General features: G+C 35.7%; 1 protein-coding gene across 1 annotated transcript in view; it reads left to right on the top strand.

Annotated features, from left to right (window-relative positions):
- Window positions 1-21,932, top strand: part of PRKCZ (protein kinase C zeta) — a 508,310-nt gene that overhangs the window by 282,466 nt on the left and 203,912 nt on the right. The window lies entirely within an intron of this gene.

Genomic DNA, 21,932 nt, shown 5'->3' with positions numbered 1-21,932 from the left:
AATCTACTGTTTGTTTGTGCACAGCCTTTTTATATTTACACTTTTTGAGGCACCAGCTCCTACTGACCATGTGCAAGAATTCACAGAAAATATATATATATATATGCATTGTGATTGGCTGATGGCTGTCACATGATACAGGAGGAGTGGAAATAGACATAACATTCAAATTTGTCAGAAATAAATCTACTACAACTACTTGATTTATCAAGACCTTCTTCTCCCTTCGACTGCAGGTTCTCACAAGAGAACCTGCAGGCAGGACTTATCAAGAGAATTTTAATCTCCCTGGTCTCGTCCGATTGGGGAGATTGACAGCTCCTGCCCGCGCGTGATCAGCTGTGCGCAGGCAGGGGACGGTGTTCCATGCAAGCACAAAAACGTGCTCGTGTGCAATATTAAATTCTGGCAGCTGATTGCTGCCCACCAGAGGAGAGCTGGAGCGGACAGGGGCAATTATGTCCACCCTGTCTGCCCTTGATTTGATAAATTGAGCCCTAAGTGCTATTGCATTGTCTTGTTATCATGCATTTGTTGATTATGCAAATCTACTGTATTTACTGGTCCTTTAAATCAATGCCGAGAATAATTTCTGACAATAAAAAATTCACTCAAAAGACTTTTGCTGAGACACATCTGAAAATAGTCTTTGTTCTCGTTATAGCTCTTCATTGTACCACTTGTAATAGTTTGATGGTTGCCCTTTATTCATGGGTGACTGACATCTCAGAACATATTAATATATATTTTTATTTTCCCATGTACACGCTTGACCTTGGGTTTATTATTATTGTACCAGCGCTCAGGCTTGAAACCTTCATATTCATTTGTAAAAATATTCCTCAGGGTCACCAGTCAGTTAAGTATTAATCTATCCAGTCTCTGTGCTGCATATAGACAGATGCCTGAGATTTAGTTTATTTCTTTAACAGTGGAAATTTTCTTCCTAAGATGAATCTATAAATTGATGTGTGTGATGTGTGTGCATCTCCAGACTGTGATATATATATATATATACAGTACAGTATATATATATATATATATATATATATATATATATATATATATATATATATATATATATGCATGTGTATATATATAGATAGATAGAAATATATATATATATATATATATATATATATATATATATATATATATAGGTAGCCCTCAGTTTACGCCGGGGTTAGATTCCAGAAGGAATGGTTGTAAATCGAAACCCAGTTTATAATGTAAGTCAATGGGAAGTGAGGGAGATAGGTTCCAGGCCCCTCTCAAAATTGTCATAAGTAACACTTAATACATTATTTTTAAAGCTTTGAAATGAAGACCTTAAATGGTAGACAGCATTATAAACACAAACACAAAATATATAATTAAACTAAGTTAAATGAACAAAAACATTTGCTAAACAGCATTATAAACCTAATAAAATAATCACAAAACACAGACTTCACTTGCATTTTTCTGCAAACAGTTCTTTCTATGCATTCCAATCTGGGCTGATCTTGTTCCTTTGAAATCTGCTTGATAGCTCAGGTCTGGTTAAACTGATTAATTTCAGCTTGCTTGGCTTTGCTGCAACACAAGCGGACAGGTCCACCTACTGGCTATTTTAGTAAATGCACTGCTTCTCAATGCTTTTCAATAACAGTCACATGACTGGGAAAAAGGGTTGTTATTCTGAAACGGTGTAAATTGAACCGTTGTAAAACGAGGGCCACCTGTTTATATATAGAGCAGTGTTTTTCAACCAGTGTGCCGTGAGAGATCCTCAGGTGTGCCGCGGCAGACTGACAACAGTGCGGGGGTGTCCCTCTTTCAGATTTTGAAATATTGGGAGGAATGTGACAGGCTCATCAAGCATCATTTACAACAATGACATTGACATTCATTCACAGACAATCATTACGATTGTGAATGAATGTCAATGTCATGTATAGTTTGTAGGAGGCATGGCATGACAGCACAGTACAGTGTGTGTGTGTGTATATATATATATACTGTATTAGGCTACAATGTGTGATTTTGTAAAATTTTGGGATGGTGGTGTGCCGCAGGATTTTTTAATGTAAAAAAGTGTGCCACGGCAAAAAAAAGGTTGCAAATCACTGATATATAGAGAGAGAGAGAGACTTTTCTGTTCTGATTAGTAAATTATTGTTGTATATGTATATATGCGCGCACACACATGGATTTTGGAATATTTGCATCTGTAAAATGGGACAGTTTAAAAAAAGAGGATGGAACCAAGCGTAAAAATCAATATTTTATGTAATTAAAGTGATTGTAAATCCAAGCGTATAAAAAAACGCTAAGATTTACCATTACTAAAAATAAACAGTAGTTTTAGTCATCACTTACTAAAAAAATGGTGTTAAACTCACTCTCAGCGCCTCTGGTCTGGTTGCCCACGGCACATCGTTCTTTACCAATAAGGTAACGTTTCCACCTCTAAACCAATAGCCATGCTACAGAACACTGTCAGCACACACACGGCTATTGGTTTAGAGGTGGAAATGTCACCGCATTGAAGAAGAGCGATGTGCCGCGGGCGGCCAAAGGTGCTGAGTTAGCAATGTACTTGCAGCACAGGGTGAGTTTAACAATGTTTTTTTTAGTAAGTGTTGACTGAAACTACTGTTTATTTTAGTGATGGTTAAATCCTAGCGTTTTTTTATACCATCACTTTAAGACAATATTTACATGTCATAATACAGCTTATATATGTCACCGAAATGTCGTTTTATATCATTTTTATACTTTTGTATACATAGTACCGTCGGAAAGATAGCACAGAACTGTAATCAGAAAGGCAATTTTTGTTGTTTTAAATAAAAATAGACTTATTTACATTTTAGAACAAAAATCAAACCAAATACACAGGGAGAGAAGATTGTAAAAATAGTATTTTTTTATATTTGTATTTTTATAAAACTATTAATTAATAAGTTGATTTCAGAATAAGTTTGGATTTGGGAATTTGTACTTGTGTCTGTCTATCTATCTATCTATCTATCTATCTATCTATCTATCTATCTATCTATCTATCTATCTATCTATCTATCTACTGTACCTATCTCTAGTGATACACACTCACACATATATAATATCTTTGTCTCTGAAGGTGTATAAATAGGTTTTAAATCCCAGTTGCCTAAAATACTATACAGAATGAGATATACCAAAAGGAGATAAATACATTTTCTCACCAGTCAAGCAGTTATGACACCAAGTTGCTATAGAAACAAGGATGGTTAAAGCCTAGTGTGACCAGTCTATTAATACATCTACACACCCATACTTGTAATGCATTTAATAGTCATTAAGAGTTAGCATATTCATTTTCCATTGGAAAACACTTCACATAGGGAGCAAATGTGAAACAGAGAAAATAGCAATTTCTCTCATAGATACAGTTAAGTTCATTTTCTTTTTAAAGCCAGGAACCAGATCTTCTAACAGCTCTGTTTTTTAATAACCAAAATTAGTGAGTAGTTTTGGTTTAGTGATATGAATAATCAAACAGGAGACTATATGAAATGAATCTTAAGGGGATTCAGTAACCCCAGTATTTGCCCATATTATATAAAGTCGTTTTTATCTAGATTATTTATTTACAGACACTGTTTGTTTCATTTATTGAAGAGAGACAGCCGGAGACTACAGATTTGTACATTAAACTGCGTGCATCTGTGTTTCTGTCTATCTATTTATCCATCCGTCTGTCTGTGTATCTATCCGTCTGTCTGTCTATCTCTTTGCAGGGGGTTAAACACATAGTTATATGCAAGCAGCAGTGCAATAAACATTCTATAGCACAGAGTATTTTCTTTCTGCCCTTCTATGTCTCTTTAAAAAGTTCAGTGGCAGCTAAGTATCAAATAGAGTTAAAGGGACAGAAAACTGCTGAGCACAACTAGAAAATAATGGTCACTACTTGCCATGCTTTCATATTTCCTCCTGTGCCTGTAGCTGCATAGTTAACTTTATCTCAGTACTTTTGACAGACTTGCAGCTTAGCCAATCAGTGCTGAGTCATGAATAACTCCATGGGAGTGAGCACAGTGTTATCTAAATGGCCCACATGAACTAGCACTGTCAAACTGAAAAACTGTCAAAATGCATTGAGCTGAGAGGCGGCCTTCAAGGGCTTAGAAATTGGCATATGAGCCTACCTAGGTTTAGTTTACAACAAAGAATACCAAGAGAACAAAGCAAATTTGATGCTAAAAGTGAATGGGAAATTGTTTAAAATTGTATGTTCTATCTGAATCATGAAAGTTTAATTTTGATTAGACTGTCCCTTTAAACACTTTTTTTGTTGTTAGTTTTATTGAGCAAATTTTACTGAAACCCCCCCCACCTTTTTTGTGAACAGTCACCTATTTATGATGCATCTAGAGTTTCCAGTGATCCCTTATTTTCATGGATCTCCTTTATTTGCCCACATTTTTTTAAAGTCCCCCCAGGCTTCCTTATATATCTGCTGTTCGTATATATATATATATTTATATTCACTTATTGTTTACTTGTAAAATCTTCACGTCAACCCAATTTTTTTTTCATTTATGATTCAGATAGAGAATACAATTAAAAAAAAGTTTCCATTTTACTTATATTATCCATTTACTTTGTTCTCTTGTTATTCTTTGTTAAAGCGATATCTAGATATGGGTAGTGTGCGCATCTATGGAGCTATACATGACAGGAAACGGTGCTGCCAACTACTGATCTTGCTAATGTATAACATTGTTGCAAAACTGTTGCCATTAAGTGCTGCAGACTTGTGCACACTCTCGAATTTACCTTTCAGCTTTTCAACCAAAGATAACAAGAAAACAAAGACAATTAGAAAATAGAAGTAGATTGGAAAGTTGTTTAAAATTGTTTGCTTTATCTGAATGAAAGAGAAAAAAGGGTTTTATGCAAATTAACATAAATTGATTCAGTTATATTTTGTGCAAAAAACATTGAAACTATTTAAAATTTGCTTATTTTAGCTTAAAGGGACTTGAAACACAATTTTTTTCTTTCATGATTTACAAAGAGCTTGCAATTTTAAACAACTTTATATATTTATAGGCAACATTGAAGAAATAAAATCTGTTCCCATGCAGAGGCTAAACTTATTGTTAAAGGAACATTAAAGAGACAGTAAAGTCATAATTAGACAGTCATGATTTAGGCAGAGCATACAATTTTAAAAACTTTCCAATTTGCTTCCTTCTCTTGTTATCCTTTACTGAAAGGTTTATCTAGGAAAAGTTTAGGAGCAGCAAATAACCTAGATTCTAGCTGCTGATTGGTGGCTGCATATTTATACCAATTGTCATTGGCTCACCCATGTGTTTACTTAGCAACCAGTAATGCATTGCTGCTCCTTCAACAAATGATACCAAGAGAATGAAGCAAATTTGATAATAGAAGTAAACTGGAAAATTGTTTAAAATTGTATGTTCAACCTTAACCATGAAAGACATTTTTTTGAGTTTCATGTCCCTTTAATATTTGCTTACATTTTAGCTGGGTAATCAGTTAACTCCCCTGGGTGGTACGCCCATTAAATAAGAACACAGATATATAATTTCTGCATAAAAAGTGAGATTGAATATTTCTATATAAAAGAGCACATTTCGTACAATATACACCCCCCCCCCACCAAACACACACACAACAAACACACACACACCAAACACACACACACACCAAACACACACACACACCAAACACACACACACACAACACACACACAACAAACACACACACACACACACAACACACACACACACACACACACAAACACACACACAACAAACACACACACAACAAACACACACACACCAAACACACACACACCAAACACACACACACCAAACACACACACACCAAACACACACACACCAAACACACAAACACACACACAACAAACACACACACAACAAACACACACACAACAAACACACACACACAAACACACACACAACAAACACACACACAACAAACACACACACACCAAACACACACACACCAAACACACACACAACAAACACACACACACCAAACACACACACACCAAACACACACACACCAAACACACACACACACACACACACACACAACAAACACACACACACCAAACACACACACACACCAAATACACACACACCAAACACACACACACCAAACACACACACACCAAACACACACACACACAAACACACACACACAAACACACACACACCAAACACACACACACAAACACACAGACAACAAACACACACACACACACACAAATAAAAACAAAAGAATTGGAAGCTAGTAATATTATCATGTTAATCCCCAGCACACAGATGTATTTGTAATGCCTTTTAGTCAGTCGAAATAAACACAGCGGTGTATTATATTAATTAGTATGTCCCTTTAAAGGGATAGTAAATCCAAATATTTTCTTTCGTGATTCAGATAGAACAGCAATTTTAAGCAACTTCCTTTATTACTCCTGCCTATTTTTGGTTCATTAACCTGGATAGGGCTTGCTGATTGGTGGCTACATTTAGCCATCCAATTGAGAAGCGCAACCCAGCTTCTGAACCTAAAATGGGCCGGTGTTCTGTAATATTTGCCTACTGTGTTACGGTTTCCTACCTACGTAACGCGTACGGCCAGATAGAGCACTTTCATATCCGCCATTTTTGTTTCAAATGGAGGCTGATGTCAAAATATTGATCGGATGGTTATATTTGGCTGTTTTGAGTGCAGATCTCGCTCAAACATAAAACATTAAAGCATAATCAAAAAATATTATGTATGTTATTGGCTTGTGATGATAGCATTACTTTTATAAATGTAGTTTTTCAGGGTACAGATATGTTTAGATTATTACATATTATTAGATATCCTGAAAAATACATTTATAAAATTAACGCTATCATCACAAGCTAATACCATACATAATATTTTTGTGTTTATGTTTTAATTATTTATGTTTCAGCAAGATCTGCACTGAAAACAGCCAAATATAACGTGGTCGGAAAATTATACAGAATCTGATCACTATTTTAACATCAGCCTCCTTTTGAAACAAATATGGCGGATATGAAAGTTCTCTATCTAGATGTAGGCTTGGCCGTACGCGTTAAGTAGGTAGGACAACGTAACAAGGTAGGGGAAATATTACAGAACACCGGCTCCAAAGCTTTTATTCCTGCTTTTTTAAATAAAGATATCAATAAAACGAAGAAAAATTGATAATAGGAGTAAATTAGAAAGTTGCTTAAAATTGCACGCTCTATGAAAGAAATTGGGTTTAGTATCCCTTTAAATGTAAGACTTTTTTAACCTGGAACAATGCTGACTCATTTAGCCGAATTCATTCTCACGTATAAAATATACATCTGTCTTGTGTCAAACAATGCTATTCTGTAACTGCTGACAAAGATACAAAAATATGTAGATTAATCAAATAACCAATATTTAAATGTGTTTTCCCTCAGTGTTGCTCAACTTAATATTTAATATAGCTGCAGATCCATCTTTGTGGGGGCCTTAGCAATAGTATAATTTGAATTTAAAAATGCAATCTGTGTAGAAAATAACTTCCAAAAGCTCAGTATTTACTTCACATTTAGTTTCATACCAATATTGGGCCAGATAATGGGGGGAGCGCAAAATTGTGCTTATGCGAGTGCGATATTTGCGCTCCCCTCGCAATACCAGCACACGCAGGTCGCATTCGAATTGCTAGGAAGCTATGCGCTCATTTCCATAGTCCTTAATGGGAGCCTCGTTCTCATAACGTGAAACACGGCGTGAGAACTAGCGCAGCGAGGGGAGTAAGTCTCATAGGGATGGGCAGCAGATTTAAATATATACTCTATGTATATGAATATATACATACGTGTTAATATGTGTATATACACATTAACACATAAATATATAGGTATATAAGTATATATATATATATATATATATATATATATATATATATATATATATTTATTTACTGGGAACACACAGTTCCCATAGACCACAATGTAAAGGCACTGTTCATTGTCGTTTCCCCTGCCCCCCCACTCCCCAAACACCCCCACACCTGCCAACTTTATCTCCAAAAAACTGCTTAGAGAAGTTTTTTAAAAAACAAAATAAAGATGCTATTTTATTTTTTTAAATTAAAAACAACCTCACACTAAAGTTTGGGGCCTGTTTGGGGCACATTTTGAAAATTAGGTCAGACCTAATTTGATACTGCAAGCTCGATAATTTTATTGCGCAGCTGCAAACAGATGATAAATTAGCGCTCCACTTGTAATCTAGTCCATAATCATTATTAATGCTTTGATTACTTTGTAACTCTTCCTGTGTTTTGCTTATTCAAAAATCTAGGCAAAATACATGTGTATGAATAAGTATATTTCTCCTATTATAAATGTAGATTTATGCATGAGAACCAGTAAAAGCTGGTATAACCCCATATAAAGCTTTTAGTGGTTTTATGCTGCAGCAAACCAAAGAGCGCTTTCAACCAACAGTTTGCTGCCAAATTTGAAACTTTCCAGGGATGTCCATGAGGGTATGGAAGTCATTAGGTCTGTTGGCTGGTTGCTCTGTGTGGTCATATAATGCTTAAAGGGATATGAAACCAAATATTTTTCTTTCATGATTCAGAAAGAGCAGATAATTTTGAACACATTTCCAATGTACTTATACTATCTAATGTGCTTTATTCTATTCATATTCTTTGTTGAAAAAGCATATCTAAATAGGCTCAGTAGCTGCTGATTGGTGGCTGCACATAGATGCCTCGTGTGATTGGCTCTTCCATGTGCAATGCAATTTTTTTCTTTTATAATTCAGATAGAATAAGCAAGCCCTATCCAGTGTGCTGAACCTAAAATGGGTCGACTCTAAGCGTTACATTCCTGCTTTTCAAATAAAGACAGTAAGAGAATGAAGAAGAATTGATAAAAGGAGTAAATTATAAAGTTGCTTAAAGGGACAGTCTAGTCCAAAATAAACTTTCATGATTCAGATAGTGAATGTAAACAATTTTCCAATTTACTTTTATTACCAATTTTGCTTTGTACCCTTGATATTCTTAGTTGAAAGCTAAACCTAGGGGGTTCATATGCTAATTTCTAAGCCCTTGAAGGCCGCCTCTTCTCTCAGGGCATTTTGAACGTTTTTCACCACTAGAGGGTGTTAGTTCATGTGTGTCATATAGATAACACTGTGCTCATGCACGTGGAGTTCATGTGAGCCAGCTCTGATTGGCTAAAATAGATGTCTGTCTAAAGAACTGAAATAAGGGGGCAGTTTGCAGAGGCTTAGATACAAGGTAATCACAGAGGTAAAAAAAAATACAACTTTTATGATTTAGCTAAAGCATGCAATTTAAAAGACAAAAAAAACCCCTTTACAATCTATTTCCATTTTCAATTTGTGCTGCCTTTTTATGTACACACTTTCTGTACAAAAGTTCACAGTGTATATGAATATGAGTCTGTAATTGGCTGGTGACTGTCACATGATACAGTTGGCAGCGAAATAAAAGCAATTTGTGAAATTTCTAAGAAAAAAAAAGGGGTATCCTTTTTTTAGGAGTAGGCTCCAGAGCAGCAATGCAATATTGGCAGCTAGTAACTGACATATTGTCAATAACGGGGCATATATGTGCAGCTGCCAATCAGCAGAACGTTCCCAGCAGTGCACTACGGCTTCTGAGCCTTCCTAGGTATGCTCTACAACAAAGGATACCAAAGGAACAAAACAACTTTGATAATAGAAATACAATTTAAAGTAGTATAAAATGGCATGTTCTTCATAAATTTAGTTGCTTACTTTATTATATTCCTCAAGTTTTGTTTTTTACCTGATTTAATTTGGTTTCCTTGTGGTTTTGTAAACATATCAAAGGTGTAAGCACATGGAACCAGGAAGTGCAACCCCATATTATGCTTTGCAGTTTATCGGTGAGCGATCTCTCATATAATATGAGCGCACAGTGGTTTCTCTCTCCCATGACTGGCTTGCGATATGCAGACTAAGCAGATACTGACAGTTGTTAAAAGGGAGATGATACCCAAATGTTGAAGCACTTGAGACTGATGCAGCATATGCAAAACTAGACTGACTAGAGAATATCACCTGAACATCTCTATGTAAAAAAGGAAGATATTTTACCTCAAATTCCCAAAGAATTTACACCCCACTGTAAAGAGACTTTAAGCAGCCAGTCAGTATTCTAGTCCCAGGACAAGCTAGGGAGTGTGCACCTATCATGTGCAGGCACAGTCATGTTATTTTCCTATTCAGTTTTAGTAAGTTCTATGAAATCTCATAAGATCACAGCAAAGGCAAAGCATTACCTCAGCACTGCTGATGCTGTTTGACTTCAGTTTGCAGCTGAACAGGAGCAGTGATTTAGCATATGAGTATTATGTCCCTTTAACCTTCAGCAACATGTTGATCTGAAGGTTTTCCCCCAGTGCAAATTGTGTGTTTAAAACATTTTTTTAATGTTATTATTTAATGTAGTGAAATGGATAATGGGGCTCATGTTTGGTTTTTGTTTAAGGGGTCGGTCTTATTTATTGTGTTTGTTCTGAGTGTCCTGAAGAAATACGTTGCTGGCTGTCCAGTACTGCTTCACTAACTGATACTTGTAAGGGGTAAAATAAGAGGACGTTCAATACAGCTGCAGGTACAGGAGCAAAAACAATAGCAGCAGTTTAATGTCCCTTTAACCCCTTAACCACCAAGTTCTTTCAACAGGGCTTGCTTTTTTTAATAGCATGGCTTTGCTGCCAGTGGCAAGACTGCACTATTATAGGAGGCCTGCTGAAGGGGGGTGGTTAGTAGTGTAGTCTTGCCACCACTGGCCAGGCCCATGCTATTATGGGCCAAAAAACCCTTAATGACCCGCAACGTACAGGGTATGTCGTGGTCGTTGAGGGGTTAAACAACATTCCAATTTATTCCTGCTATCAAATTTGCTTAGTGCTCTTGGTGTCCTTTGTTGAAGAGTAATCCTAAAGAGCAACAATGCACTACTGGGAACTAGCTGAACACATTGTGGGAGCCAATGAGGAGGTATATACATGCAGCCACCAATCAGTAGCTACCTCCCAACAGTGCCTGGCTGCTCCTGAGCCTACCTAAGTATTATTTTCAACAAATGATACCAAGAGAACAAAGGAAATTAAATAATAGAAGTAAATTGGAAAGTTGAGCAGAAATGCACTAATGGGAGCTAGCTGGCAATAGGTGGCTACACACATATGTCTTCGTGCCATTGCTTTACCAGATGTGTTCAGCTAAGTCCTAGTAGTGCATTGCTGCTGGAGGTGACTTTAAAGGGACATTAAACCCCCCAAAAAATATTTTATGATTCAGGTGGAGAATACAATTTTAAACAACTTTACAATTTACTTCTAAAGTTGTTTAAAATGTCATCTTCTTTCTGAATCATGAAAGAAAAAATATAGGTTTCATTTCCCTTTAATGATGTGTTTAAACCCTTTATAACATTGCAATAATAAAATGCACATTATATCATTTTTTTTTTTTGCTCTTTAGTTTATATCCCTTTAAAGGGACACTGAATTCATTTTTTTTTTCTTTCGTGATTAATTACTCCTATTATCATTTTTTTTCGTTCTCTTGCTATCTTTATTTGAAAAAGAAGGCATCTAAGCTTTTTTTTTATTAGTTCAGTACTCTGGACAGCACTTTTTTATTGGTGGATGAATTTATCCACCAATCAGCAAGAACAACCCAGGTTGTTCACCAAAAATGGGCCGGCATCTAAACTTACATTCTTGCATTTCAAATAAAGATACCAAGAGAATGAAGAAAATTTGATAATAGGAGTCAATTAGAAAGTTACTTAAAATTTCATGCTTTATCTGAATCACAAAAGAAAAAAATTGTGTTCAGTGTCCCTTTAACTTGTGGCTAGTAACTGATTTTTTTTTTCCAAAAGTAAGCGCTTCAGTCTTAGATCTATAGAACAAATGAAGTAAATATACAACTTGCCACAACTGTTGTCACTGTGTTTCTTCACATACATATATAAAAAAACTAATCTCTAGTGAGAGTGTTAGCAAACAATCAATTCTTGGGAACATAGTAAAAGGTCAGGCATTTGAGGAAGGTTCCATTGCTAATAAATTTAGCCTTTCTTGGGGGAAAAAGAATGAAAGTGAAACTTCAAACGCTTTGACATTTCTGGTCATTTATCTTCACTTTTACACATTTATCTGCCGAACCTGAACAAGTTTATTCAGCTTATTGATTTTAATGACTCTGTAGCATGGATTAAAGATGGCTTAAAAAAAATCAATATGTAAAACCTGCTGACTTTTGATGTTTTTATCATGCAGGGGACGATGGTATATCATTAATGCACTGATATATTAGTAAATAACTGTATCGTCATCTTATGCAGGGAACTTAAAGTGATAGTAAACCATAACTAATCAAATGCAATATATTTAATCTTTGCCATTAAAAAAGTATATGTGCACCTTTTCTGTTTTTAATCCATCTGTTAAAGGGTTAAATTAGTCCATATAGCAATGCTTCTTTTGCAGTGTTATGCCGACCCACTTGGATGAACTTTTTTTTTTTTAAATGACAATTCTAGTTAACATCCAATCAACGTGTATGTCATTTGACAATCTTGAAGTCCAGCCCCTTTAAAGCCCTTAAAAAAGCCTATGTAGGGATTGGATTTGACTGCTGTATATATAACAACCCAATGCCAATTAGGATTTAAAATCTTTTATTATAAAGTAATTATACACTTTAAAAAAAAAAAAAATTGGTTTTACTTGCTGACATATATTTTTCATTGCAACTTTTCTGAAATTTACCATCACTTTAAAGGGACACGAAACCCAAAATATTTCTTTCATGATTCAGACAGCAAATACAATTTTAAACAACATTTCAATTTACTTCTAATATCTAATTTGCTTCATTCTTTAGATAGCCTTTTGTTGAAGTAGTAGCAATGCACATGGGTGAGCCTATCACAGGAGGCATCTATATGCAGCCACCAATCAGCAGCTACTGAGCCCATTTAGATATGCTTTTCAACAAAGGAGATCAAGAGAAATTAGATAACAGAAGTAAATTTGAAAGTTGTTTAAAATCGCATTTCTAAATCATGAAAGAAAAAATTAGAGTTTCATGTCCTTTTAATATGCACAAAACGCGTTAGCCCACTTTATGGAGAAAACAAAACTGCTTATCTTGCTTTAATGTTATAATACTATAAGATTTGTACAAAATAAGCTTTTAAATGTTGGTATTTTAAATAAATACTTCATTGTTTAATATATATTTTGTAATCTAATATGCAACCTCCACAGCTACTGCTTCTCATTTAAGGCTAAAAAAGTTCACAAGAAATTACTGAAATTGATTAAATTCTGTGTGTGAACCATTTGTATTATATTCTATTTTTAAGTGCAAGACGTACAATAAGGATTAGTGAATTCAAAACGTGAAAGCTGATGTTAGCAGTCTGCAGTGTCTGTGGTTTGATTGAACTGTATTTCTTGTCATGTGTTATATGATCATTTTTGTGCTGGTAAGTGTGGCTTTGCATACCTGCCAATAGCATTGTGGTAGTTTCCTTATTAGCCAATGAACATTGTATCTCATGGAATAAGTTTATGTTAGTCTCACAATGAATTAGTGTTTTTTTATGCTGCAAAATGGTTTTACATGTTTTATACATTTATATAGTGTGCTTAAAGGGACACTAAACCCAATTTTTTTCTTTCACGATTCAGATATAGCATGTCATTTTAAACAACTTACTAATTTACACCTATTATCAAATTTTCTTCGCTCTCTTGGTAACTTTATTTGAAAAGCAAGAATGTAAGCTTAGGAGCCGGCCCATTTTTGGTTCAGAATCTGGGTTGCGCTTGCTGATTGCGTTATCCATGGTGCTGAATACATACATACACACACGTACGTACATACACACAAGTACATACACACAGACAAACACACACACACAAACATACATACATACACACACACAGACGTAGTACACACACACACACACACACCAAATTGGTTTCCGCTTTCTTTTACTTTTACAGACATGTCTAATACAGTGTGCGGTTGCATCTAAAATGGCACCTTTCACAAATTCCCACTGTTCTTGAACCCCTGTAATAAGATTTTTCCCCTTTAAATAGTTTTTTAGGTATTCTCCCATTAATGAAAAATCTGCCGTCCTAAAGTCTAAAACTTTTGTTTTAGTCTGGGTGTACAGTTCCTGAACATGAATACTAAACCAAACAGATTGATGATCACTGGATCCTAAGTTCTCACCTACAGACACATCTGAAACAGTGATACAGTTTCAGATGTGTCTGTAGGTGAGAACTTAGGATCCAGTGATCATCAATCTGTTTGGTTTAGTATTCATGTTCAGGAACTGTACACCCAGACTAAAACAAAAGTTTTAGACTTTAGGACGGCAGATTTTTCATTAATGGGAGAATACCTAAAAAACTATTTAAAGGGGAAAAATCTTATTACAGGGGTTCAAGAACAGTGGGAATTTGTGAAAGGTGCCATTTTAGATGCAACCGCACACTGTATTAGACATGTCTGTAAAAGTAAAAGAAAGCGGAAACCAATTTGGTTTTCCAAAGAAGTAGCACATGCTGTAAAGACAAAAAAGATAGCTTATAAAAATTACAGACACACACAAGCAGATGATGATATGAAAATATGGAGACTCCAACAAAAAAAGACTAAGCAGTTAATTAGGAAGGTTAAAGCTGATGCAGAAGAGAAGATAGCACAGTCAGTAAAACATGGGGACAAAACATTCTTTAGATATATCAGTGAAAGAAGAAAAAATAAGGTAGGAATAGTAAAATTGAAATCAGTTGATGGTAGAATAATAGAAGGAGATAAGCAGATTGCAGACTGTCTCAATGATTACTTCTGTTCTGTTTTCACTAAAGATTGTGAAGATACAATGTCTACATTAAGGGATGCTATGCAAAATAGAAACAAGCTTAACAGTAATCTTTTTACAGAGGATGAGGTTTTGTTAGCATTATCAAAAATAAATGTTACAAAGGCAGTGGGTCCTGATAATATTCATCCAAGGGTTTTAAAAGAACTTCGTTCAGTGCTAACTGTCCCATTAACTGATCTGTTTAATCAGTCACTATTAACAGGAGCTGTCCCAGATGATTGGAGAATAGCAAATGTAATACCTCTTCATAAAAAGGGCAGTAGAGAAGAATCTGGCAACTACAGGCCAGTTAGTTTAACTTCAGTAGTAGGGAAATTAATGGAAAGCCTCTTAAAGGAAAGAATTATGACTTACATAAAGACAAACAATTTAGAGGACCAAAATCAGCATGGTTTTACTTCAGGGAGATCATGTCAGACTAATCTAATTGACTTCTTTGATTATGTAACAAAAGTATTAGACAAGGGAGGAGCAGTTGATGTAGCATATCTAGATTTCAGCAAAGCATTTGACACCGTCCCACACAATAAACTTATTCACAAACTATATCTCCTTGGTCTAGATTCAAAAATTGTGAACTGGGTGGAATGCTGGCTTAAGGACAGAAAACAAAGTGTCTTAGTAAATGGAGTTCATTCAGCAGAGGGGGCTGTTACTAGTGGTGTTCCTCAGGGGTCAGTTCTGGGGCCTGTTTTGTTTAACATATTTATCTGCGATATCAGCAAAGGGCTACAGGGGAAAGTATGTCTCTTTGCAGATGATACAAAAATTTGCAACAGAGTGGATGTTCCAGGGGGGGTAGACAAAATGAGAAGTGATATACAACAATTGGAGGATTGGACAAACGACTGGGATCTAAAGTTTAACACAGCAAAGTGTAAAATAATGCATTTAGGGAAGAAAAATCCAAATGTTAATTACAGACTCAATGACACTTTACTGACTGTTACAGACGAGGAACAGGACTTGGGAATTATTATTTCAGATGATTTAAAACTTAGTAAACAATGTAGTAAGGCAGCGAGTAAGGCTAGCAGAATGCTTGGATGTATTGGTAGAGGTATTTGCAGCAGAAATAGTAAGGTTCTTATGCCACTTTATAGATCATTAGTTAGGCCTCATCTTGAGTATTGTGTGCAGTTCTGGAGGCCATATCTTCAGAAGGATATTAACAAACTTGAATCTGTGCAAAGGAGGGCTACCAAAATGGTACATGGTCTAAAAAATAAAACTTACCAGGATAGGCTCAATGACCTAAATATGTATAGCTTAGAGGAGAGAAGGGAAAGAGGTGATATGATAGCAACTTTCAAGTACATTAAAGGGTTTAGTAAAACTGAGGCTGTGGGTATTTTACATAAAATGGAAAATTCAAGAACAAGGGGTCATGAGCTCAAGCTAAAGGGTAGTAGATTCAGGAGTAATTTGAGGAAGCACTTCTTTACAGAAAGAGTGATTGATTTATGGAATAAACTTCCTCAAGAGGTAGTAGCAACAAACACTGTGGGGGACTTTAAAAATGCATGGGACAAGCATAGGGCTATCCTACGAACTAGATAAGTTTATACTGTTAGGTAAGGTGGGGCAGACTTGCTGGGCCTATGGCTCTTATCTGCCGTCAATATCTATGTTTCTATGTTTCTATGTACGTACATACACACAAACATACACACACACGTACGTACGTACGTACGTACGTACACACAAACATACATACACACACACACGTACATGCATACACACACGTACGTACGTACATACACACACACGTACGTACATATTTACAAACATACACAAACATATATACACATACGTATACATACACACTCATACATACATACACACACATAGACGTACATACACACACAAACATACATATATACACGTACGTACGTACGTACATACACACACATACATTCACACAAACATACATACACACACGTATGTACACAAAAACATACATACACACTCACGTACGTACGTACATACGCACAAGTACACATACATACACACACACGTACGTATGTACGTACATACACACACACAAACATACATACACACACACGTATGTACGTACATAAACACAAACATACATACACACACAAACATACACACACACACACACGTACGTACAAACATACATACACACACACATGTACGTACATACACACAAACATACATACACACACGTATGTACGTACGTACATACACACAAACATAAATACACACACATGTACATACATACACACGTACATGCATACACACACGTACATACATACACACACATGTACGTACATATTTACAAAAATACACACATACACAAACATATATACACATACGTATACATACACACTCATACATACACACCTACACACACACACAAACATACATATATATATATATATACGTACGTACATACATACACACACAAACATACATACACACACGTATGTACACACACAAACATACATATACACTCACGTACGTACATACACACAAGTACATACACACACACAAACATTCATACACACACATGTATGTACGTACGTACATACACACACAAACATACACACACACGTCGTACATACATACACACACACGTACATGCATACACACACATACGTACATATTTACAAACATGTACACACACAAACATACATACACATATGTATACATACATACTCATACATACATACACACACATACGTATGTACACACGTACATACACACACAAACATACATATATACACGTATGTACGTACATACACACACATACATTCACACACACGTATGTACACACACAAACATACATATATACTCACATACGTACATACACACACAAACATTCATACACACACATGTACGTACGTACGTACATACACACACAAACGTACATACACACAAACATACACACACACAAGCATACACACACACGTACGTACGTACATACACACAAACATACATAAACACACGTACATGCATACACACGTACATACACACACACACACACACGTACGTACATATTTACAAAAAAGTACACACACACAAACATACATACACATACGTATACGTACACACTCATACATACTTACACACACGTACGTATGTACACACGTACATACACACACAAACATACATACATACACGTATGTACATACTTACAAACACACACATGTACGTACACACACAAACATACACACAAACACGTACGTACATACAACAAACACATACGTACATACACACACGTACGTACACACAGACAAACATTGACGTACACGCATATGTACATACACACGTATACACACGTACGTACACTCATACAATTACAAACGCATGCCGATTTCCTGTGTGAATTTTTGTCAATTCCTAAGTCTCCTTTATTATTTTCAAGAAAAGTTGGCAACCCTAATTCAGAGAGAGCATGGAATTCTAAACAACTTTCTAATTTACTTATATTATAACATTTTCTTTGTTCCCTTGTTTTCTTTTGTTGAAAAGCTGGGATGTAATCTCAAGAGCGTGCACATTTTTGGAGCACTATATGGCAGCAGTTTTGTAAGAACGTTATCCATTTGCAAGAGCACTAAATGGCAGTACTATTTCCTGCCATATAGTGCTCTAGACACCTACCTATATCTCCAACACAGAATATCATGGGAACGAAGCAAATTTGATAATAGAAGTAAATTGGAAACTCTTTTAAAATGGTTTGCTCTGTCTGAATCGCAAAAGAAAATTTCTGGGTTTCATATCCCTTTAAGATGTGGTATGTTGCAATGCTTTTTTTATATTGCTGTCAAAATTAAATTTTTGTGATTGAGATAGTTTTTATATAGTTTTTCTTTTTTTTAGTACAAATTTAACCCCTTAACCCACATTGACATGTAGTTATGCAGAGCAGTAGTTGGCTCTAGTTAACCATTGCAACATTAAAGGGACAGTACACTGTAAAATTGTTTTTCCATAAATGTATTTTAAATTACTTGTTATACCAACTGCAGAGTATAAAATATTTGAGAAATTGCATTTTCGGGTTTATTTGTGTATCTGAAGTAGCTGGTTTAGTGCTTTGAAACCACAGCCTATTACAATGGGTTGAGCTTCAGGTAATATCAGATCTCATTATGTTATCACTTTTATGTACACAGACTTGCTTCCTTATCTTATATTTGTCTGGAACACCAAAGCTCAATACATAGAGAGAACAATGGAAAATTATCATTTTATTACTTAACTATCCTGCATCCCACTGAGAGTGTAATCTATTCTGCTGGCTGTGTTTACTTAGGCTTGTCAATAGCGTATACGCCAGTATCAAAACTTTCAGTATAGGTTGGGAAACCACAAGCTAAATCAGCTATTTCAAATGCTGAAATATGAGTAAAGGAACTACTTGCAACCAATTTAATACACTCTAGCACAGAGCTTTCCAAACTTTTCATGTTGGTGACACACTTTTTAGACCTACATCATTTTGCGACACGGTAATTAATTCAGTTGTACTAGCAAAAAGGAGGTTAAACTAACTTGTACACATACATAAATTATATAATAACAATGTATTTACAAGTAACAGTACTGTATGTGCAAGAATTAAAAAAAAGTTTAATAACACCAATAGCTACTTACTATTTTAATGGGATGTGTGAGGTTGATGGGATGTATGAGGTTGATGGGATGAACACAATTTCTGAATATTTAGTGGAATATTAGATAAAGACACGCGCATTTCATCATCAAGCATTTTTAAGCTTCCACTTCCTTTCCATATATCAAGAGCAGGAGCAGCAATGCACTACTGGGAGCTAGCTGCAAGAAAACCCCTCTGACTTCAGCTCAGCGTTTAAGCTGCCACCCTCAGAGCTCCGTGAGCCCTACTGACTACTGCCCTCGCTGCAAACACACTGCTGTCCCACTGACTGACTACACTTGCAGTCACGAGCCGATTAAGGAGACTACACGGGCAGTCAGGAGCCAATGTGCCGCCAAAGCCGCCAATGGGAATAGTTTCAGTCCCCACTGAGCTGCGCCAATTGGTTAAGATGATCTGTGACCCACTAGGTATCAATCATGTGTCAACCTTGTGATATGCATAGCAGGCAGGCGGAAAGTCAGAAACCAAAAAAAAAAAATTTTTTTAAATTAAATTTAAAAAAAATTGTGCTGAAGCAGGGACACACCTACACACTGCTGCTGACACACTAGTGTGTCCCGACACACAGTTTGTAAAGCACTGCTCTAGCAAGTAAAAAGGATCATTGGGAATAATTTAAAGGGGAGAAAGTTTTTGGGTGAACTGTCCCTTTAATACACATCCATGTGGTGTGAGGCTGACGTTTCTTCACCGTTGCTGGGCAGCACTGAGGTTAACACCTTAATGAAAGTGACATATCCTGTACATTGCATGTGGCAAGGACTTTTCAGGACTGTAAACGCTTCATGCATGCAGAAATAGCTTGGCTTGCCACTGTTAAACCCCTAAATGCCCGACAGCTGACATACAATGCATGTCGGCTGTTATTAAGGGGTTAAGGAACAAAGACCCATTAATAGTGGTTCCTTGCCTAGCAATAGCTGCAGTATTCTTTATAGTAACTTCCACCTAATCTGTATCTATGAGCAACTGCTAATGTATAGAATAGCACATTTTTTTATTACGTTTAGTTTGTGAGCGTTAAAGTTCAATTGTGTATTCAGTGTTAAAGTTTTTGTTTGTTGTTTATAAATTTTGGAAAGTAAAAACAAAATAATCGTCAGAAAGTTGGCCTTTTGCAGTTACATACATGAAAAGTAAATCTGTTTATTGGTTTAGTTATTCAGAAGAAAAAAAAGAACTATTTCCTATATTATAGAATAGCATATTTAAGTGTATCCCGTTACCCCATTGCACCAATTTAGAACACTATAGACCTGTAAAACTGTCATAAACTATATATATATATATATATATATATATGTATGTATATGTGTGTGTGTGTGTGCGTGTGTGTGTGTATATAATGACATAGAACACATCATATATATTATACTATAATGACCCTTCAAAACTAATTATATTATATTAAAGGAAAAGTCCATTTGATTTTTTTTTATTGATTAAAAAGATAGATAATGCCTTTACTACCCATTCTCCAGATTTGCACAACCAACATTGTTAGATTAAAGGGACATAATACTCATATGCTAAAACACTTGAAAGTGATGCAGTATAACTGTAAAAAGCTGACAGGAAAATATCACCTGAGCATCTCTATGTAAAAAAGGAAGATGTTTTACCTCACAATTTCCTCAGCTCAGCAAAGTAAGTGTTCTGTAAAAAGTTATAATTTAGCTGTTGTCCAGCTTCAGGTAAAAAAAAGTAAAAAATTAAGAAATGAACTGCAGCCAATCGGCATCAACAGGGCTGAGGTCATGAACTCTTCTACTGTGATCTCATGAGATTTGACTTAACTCTCATGAGATTTCATAGTAAACTTCCTTAAGCTGAATAGGGAAATAAGATGAGTGTGCACATAAGCTCACTCCCTTAGCTGTCCCAGGACAGACATACTGATTTGCTGCTTAGAAATCCTTTACAATGGGATGTGGCTACTGAGGAATTTTTTAGGTCAAATATCTTTCTTTTTTACATAGAGATGTTCAGGTGATATTTTCTAGTCAGCTTTTTACAGCTATGCTGCATCACTTTCATGTGCTTCAACATTTGGGTATCATGGCCCTTTAATATACTTTATAATCTCTAAATCTCTGCCTGTTTTTAAGTCCCCGCCTCTTATCTCAGTGCATTTTATTAGCTTATCACAACTAGACAGTGCTAGTTCATGTGTGCCATATAGATAACAATGTGCTCACTCTCTTGGAGTTATTTATGAGTCAGCACTAAATTGCAGAGGCTTAGATACAGGTAATCACAGAG

This window comes from Bombina bombina, chromosome 8 (assembly GCF_027579735.1).
Source record: "Bombina bombina isolate aBomBom1 chromosome 8, aBomBom1.pri, whole genome shotgun sequence".
Lineage (NCBI taxonomy): Eukaryota > Metazoa > Chordata > Amphibia > Anura > Bombinatoridae > Bombina > Bombina bombina.
This window is presented reverse-complemented; position numbering and strand designations above follow the sequence as displayed.